The 4931-nt window shown below is 49.1% G+C and overlaps 1 non-coding gene across 1 annotated transcript; it reads right to left on the bottom strand.

Moving 5' to 3' along the window:
• Positions 1-293: 293 nt before the first annotated feature.
• TRNAE-UUC lies at positions 294-365 on the bottom strand. The gene has a single exon. It is a non-coding gene; the product is annotated as a tRNA-Glu (tRNA).
• Between the last annotated feature and the right edge of the window lie 4566 nt (positions 366-4931).

Here is a 4931-nt window from a genome sequence, read left to right as displayed (position 1 = left end):
GCATAGAAAGCGGCGCGTGGGCCAGAACATAGGAATTCCTTCGTCTAACAGTTTGACCGCTATCATCATTCGCTGCGAAATTTGAAATGAGCCTCAGAGTGGTGAAAAATCACAAGGCAGACAAGCGCTCGCCGGCGTTTCGGTTTGTGAACTACTGGACGGGTCTTCAAGCTCGGACATGCCCCAGAGGAATTACAGCTCCCCAAGATTATGCTTGGTGTTCTTCTTGCCAAGGAGGCCCCCAACAGACATAGTACCGCCCCAACTTCTGAAAAAGAAGAAAAGCACAGGTGTTCCCACACCGGGAGTCGAACCCGGGCCGCCTGGGTGAAAACCAGGAATCCTAACCGCTAGACCATGTGGGAAGTCCCGAAGAGCGCTTTCCGTCTAAGCCAATTGAATGATTTTCACTTGCTTCCGCCTGTCGCGCTCCGCCCCGCCTCCGGGGACTGCCTCCCTTTGCGCCTGCGCAGGCTTCCCCGTCTGCCGTGGGGTCAGCGCCGCGTCCGGGTTCGGGCGCCGCCGCCTCCTGGCGCGCGCCGCTTCGCGTCCGGCTCTCCTGCTCTGCCCGCAGCGGTGGGCACAGGCCTCCGACCCGACCGCTATCCCCCGGCCGCAGGAAACTGCAGATAAACCTGTTTCCTCTGGTCTCTGTGAATAGACTCCACGGGGCAATTTGGGAAGAGGCTGAATAGCTCCAATAGCTCTAGGCCCCCAAGCGCGGCTGCCTCCCATCGCCTCCCAGGTCCATCGCTGAGCGTAGCTGCCGTTGGGCCTGATTTATAATTACGGTACTTTAGGTCATAAGCCTTTCAGCCGACAGGCCTTTGCCTTGAGATGCATTCTGACTTGCTCAGCCGAAGCCGAGGGAGCGAAACTCCGAACGGCGCACGTGTCTCTCAGCCCCACGGACTCCGGCTTCAGGAAGCACCCTCTGGCCTCGCCCGTTCAATCCGCAAACCACTTCAGCAGCCCATGTGGGTGGGCCCCCACGCCGCACTCGCCCCTCTACCCTGTCCTCCATCTCGCTGACTTGTTTGGGAGCAAAAGGCCTTGTTAGGGGCGGCTTTACATTACCAAAGCAAAACCGAAACAAGACACCCCAAACCTGAAGGAAAGTCCACCATAACAACTCTGACGTGCTGAAAAGAAAAGTAAAAGAGCAAATCACAGCTGAGAGATAAACGTGTGCCACCCATAAAAGAAAAGAAATTGGTATCATACAGATACAAGCTACACATTAACTATAAGAAGACAAACACTGCAACATAGAAGTGAGCACTCGATGTGGGTAGGCCATTGGCTGGAGAGGAAACCCATGGCGCAAAATCATTTGAAAAATATCTCAACCTCCTGATTCACAGCCAGCATTGGTCCAAAAACCAAGTGTGAAGATGTCAGGTACTGGCAATTTGTGTTGGGGAAAAGGAAGCTCTTAGAAGCTCATAAAACTTGATCACGGAGGGAGACAATCAGAATTTCCCAAGTGTGCTTATGACCAAGCAATTTGATTTTTAAATTTTTCAGGAGGTCAGTACAGTTCTGAACATGAAGAAATGCCACTCTGAAAGTGCCTGTGTTTGACACGTCCTTGGGAGCTGTAATATTACCACACCAGGGGCAGAGTCATCCTAAGCAAAAATTAGGCCAGGTGCTGTGGCTCAGGCTTGTCATTTCAGCTCTTCGGGAGGCTGAGGCAGATTGCCTAAGTCCAGGAATTCGAGACTAGCCTGGGTAACATAGTGAGACCTCGTCTCTACAAAGGTAAAAAGTCAAAAACTTAGCCGGATGTGGTGGCGCACACCTGTTTCCCAGATACTTGGGATGCTGAGGTGGAAGGATGGCCTGAGCCCAGAAAGTCAAGACTGCCAAGAACTGTGATCCTCATGATCATGCCACTGCACTCCAGCCTGGGTCAAAGAGTGAGACAGCTGACTCGGAAAAAAAAAAAAATCACGGAAGTGTCGAAAGCTAAAAGATTCTTCGTCCCTAATTTCAAACATCTATGTGATAATAAAACAAATTTCAGACCTTTGTGGGATGAGTCCACTATAAATGTCGACAGCCAACCATAGTCTGGCAGAAAATGTTTGAAATGTATTCAATAGGAAAAGATGGCTGTCCTTACTCTATGACTTAAGCATTTGAGGAAAACTCATAGAAGAGGTCAAAGTTAGGAACAGAGTATGAAGATAGAGGAGTTCTTGGTCAGTGAGGGGGTGGCGAAGGCTCAACCCCTGTATGTACCAGAGCAGCACATTGTTTTTTTTTTGAGTTGGAGTCTGACTCTGTCGCCCAGTCTGGAATGCAGTGGCACTCTCACGGCCACCGCAGCCTCGACCTGCTGAGCTCAGGTGATCCTTCTGTCTCTGCCTTCCAAGTAGCCAGAACTATAGGCGTGCACTACCACGCCCGGCTAATCTTTTGGTTTATTGTAGAGACGAGGTCTTGCCAAGTTGCCTAGGTTGGTCTCGAGCCCGTGGGCTCAGGCAATCCTCTTGCCTCGGCCTCCCAATGTGCTGGGATTGTAGGCGTGAGCCACCGTGCCCAGCGAGCAACACATTTTCAAACTATCGGTGGTGGCTCAAGCCTGTAATCCCAGCACTTTGAAAGGCCGAGGTGAGCGGATTGCCTGAGTCCACGGGTTCGAGAGCAACCTGGGCAACTTGGCAAGACCTTGTCTCTACAATAAGCCAAAAAATTAGCCAGGCATGGTGGCGCGCACCTATAGTTCCAGCTACTTGAAAGACTAAGGAGGAAGGATCGCCTCAGCTTGGCAGGTTGACACTGGGGTGGCGGTGAGCGGGCTACTGCACTCCAGTCTGGGCAATGGAGTGGAACTCCGGCTCAAACAAAAAAACAAAAAAACCATGGGAAGTAAAGTGACAAATTCAGACAATGGAAATAGGCACAGCCCTTTGGGGCAAGGGCCACCTGACAAGTGCCTATCAAAATGTCAAAGGTGTGTCTTTAATCCGGAGCTGTCCATTCAGTGCTGCCCATGACCAGGAGCCCTGGGCCAGCAGTGTCTTAGGAGGACAGCCCGGGAGGCAGTGCCTGGCTGTGGCAAGCGGCGGGACCCTGGGGCCTCCAAATCCTGTGCTGCAGCTCTGCACCGGGACAAGGCCAGCACTCTCCGTCTCAGTGAACGTTTGAGGAAGGAGGGTGGATTCCCGGCCCAGCTGCTCAGGAACCCAGCAAGTCTTTGTCACTCTGTTCATCCCCCAACTGATTACAGAGGATTCTCAGGCCCTGTGGGAGGAGGAGGAGGAGGCGGAGTCCCACCCCAGAAGGAGAGGAGAGTAGGCCCCTGAGTGACTGCAGGGGACCAGCATGCACATGGGGTCGTCACAGCTAGAAATAAAGTTTTGTCCTGTCAAGTCATGCAAACATGGGGCTTGTTTGTGAGCGCTACCCTACATGGTGCGATAGGTGCCTGTAATACAGACAAACACCACAGAAAGAGAAATAATATATTCCAGTAGATAATTAAGTGCCTCCGCAATGGCGGATGGGGCAGGGTAATTGCAGGGAAAGGGTGGTAGCGACTGAAAGCACAGCAGAAAGGCTTGAGTATTTTGCTTTATTCTATAGAGCAGTGCATCAGAATCCTCTTCAATTTGGTACTATTAATTCAAATAATTAAAAAATAGGAAATAACCTCTCATATTTTTACTTTTGTTGGATACTTAATATGTTGCAATAATTCAGAATTTAGATTTAAGAGACGTTTAGATCTGAAATATAACTGAGGAATTTCAAGTCAAAATCTCAAAAATATCCAGGAGGTTAAAATCACTTGCCCAAAATTATCTGACTAATAGATTTAGTGAAATCCTTTCAGGAGATTACCTTATTTTGACCCCATGGATAAGGACACAGTATTGGAATATGCTGAGATGAGTGAAAAACTAGAAAGCAGTCCTTCCACAAAGGAAAGAAAAGTTCCATGACAGCATACGTTCTAAACAAAAAGTTATTCAATTCCAGCGTCCTTCTATGAGTTCTAATTTAGGCAGCATAATAATATTGGCAATTATGTTAACTGATGGGTAAAATAGAATAATATGAACAGTGTGTGTATGTCTATGTGTATTTGTATAAATTTGTATAAATTTCTCCTCTCTCTCTTTTTTTTTTGGAGTCTCACTCTGTCGCCCAGACTGGAGTGCAGTGGCCGCTCCCGGCCACCACAGCCTCAACCTGCTGGGCTCCGGCCATCCTTCCGCCTCAGCCTTCTGAATAGCCGGAATTACAGGCACACGCTACCACGCCCGGCTGATTTTTTGATTTATCGTAGAGATGAGGTCTCGCTGCCCAGGCAGATCTCGAACCCGCGGGTTAAGGCAATCAATCCACTCACCTCAGCCTCCCAAAGGCGCGGGATTATAGGCTGAGCCACTGAGCCCGGCTTTTGACAATTCTTTCAATGCGTTTGCCCATTTCATGGTGGGTGATTTATGAGTGTGCCTGCCCACACTGCGCTCAGTGTCCAGCAGTTTTTCTACCGTAACGGTATGACCCTCACGTCCTCCCTATTCACCTGATCTCACTCCAAGCAACTCTTTTTGATTTCCTCAGATGAAAAAAGTCCTCAAAAGAAAATGTTTTTTCTGACATGTAAGAGGTGAAATAATGGCAGAAGCACTAAAAGGCATCAAAATCGATGAGTTCAAAAACTGTTTTGAGCGGTGGAAAAAGCATCTCAATAAGTGTACTGCATCAGAGATACTTTGAAGGTGACTGAAGTTTAAACATGTAAGAATAAATACACAATTTTTAATAAACAAATCCCAGCTGGGCTCAATGGCTCAGCCTGTAATCCCAGGGTTTTAGGAGGCTGGGGTGAGTCGATTGCCTGAGCCCGTGGTTTCGAGACCCACCTGGGCAACTTGGTGAGACCTCATCTCTACAATTAATCAAAAATTAGC

The sequence above is a fragment of the Carlito syrichta genome, unplaced genomic scaffold (genome assembly GCF_000164805.1).
Source record: "Carlito syrichta isolate Samal-C Ts95f unplaced genomic scaffold, Tarsius_syrichta-2.0.1 Scaffold315341, whole genome shotgun sequence".
NCBI lineage: Eukaryota > Metazoa > Chordata > Mammalia > Primates > Tarsiidae > Carlito > Carlito syrichta.
Note: the sequence above shows the minus strand (reverse complement) of the source record. Positions and strands in the feature narration are given on the sequence as shown.